Raw genomic sequence first — 1,026 nt, 5'->3', positions numbered from 1 at the left:
AATTAGCATGAATTAAGGAATTTCAAACTAATTAAGAATATTCAGTTTCCTTAATTCACTCTAATTTGTTAAAATTAATTCAAAAATCTGATTTTATCCATTTTTCTTCCACATTTCTCTCTCTTCAATTTTCTTCCAGAAATTTTTTCACTGGCGACTAATTGAAGTTTTTTTTTTGTTTGAAAAATCCTAATTTTTTTTGTGATGGACAACTACGTATCAATATTAATTAAATATGGCAGAAGATGGGATCATTCAAGTTAATATTTTTAATTGTTTACTATTTGTATTTGGATTTTAGTGAAATGAAAAAAAAATGAAACTGTAAATCACATTTTGTGATTTTGTTTTTGTACATCGTCACTATATTGAATGTGATATGTTTTTTTGTATAAACAATACGTTTTGTTCATAATACGTATTAGTTGTTGTGAAACTGTAATATTAGTGATTTTCTTGGTAAGTTTCTGTTTTTTGGTAGGGGTTTAATGTCACCATATTTTTTGTTTTTTGGTTATTTTTTATACTGGCAAAACAATGATTTCGTGAGAAGTTGCCGCAATATATGAAAGATTTGAGTATAAATGTACAACATATAAATATTTTTATCGTTGTAGATTGGGTACGTAGATTAAAATTATAATATTGATTACCGTTTTTTTTCCTGAAAAAATAAATTAAAATGTATAATTTTGAATGAATTTGTTAGTATAAGTGTAATGAATTTGGTATGAAAGTGTATTCACTAATGTGAAAAAAAGGTTATTTAGAATTTTGAAGAATTGTATGACAGTTGTTTTAAGTTGGTATGAAAGTGTGTTAACTAATTAGTAAAAAAAGTTATTTAGAATTTTGAATAATTGTATGAAAAGTGTTTTAAGTTGGTATGAAATTTGAAATGTTATTGTTTATATAAGTTTTGTCAATTATGTATAAATTTGTGTGAAAGGAATGAACTATTTGGTATGAGAAATGTATAAATTTGGTATAAATGATGATTGTATGTATGAAATTTGTATTAAGTGG

This window comes from Solanum tuberosum, unplaced genomic scaffold, assembly GCF_000226075.1.
Source record: "Solanum tuberosum cultivar DM 1-3 516 R44 unplaced genomic scaffold, SolTub_3.0 scf00267, whole genome shotgun sequence".
NCBI lineage: Eukaryota > Viridiplantae > Streptophyta > Magnoliopsida > Solanales > Solanaceae > Solanum > Solanum tuberosum.
The sequence above is the reverse complement of the archived record's forward strand: the minus strand, read 5'-3'. Positions refer to the sequence as shown.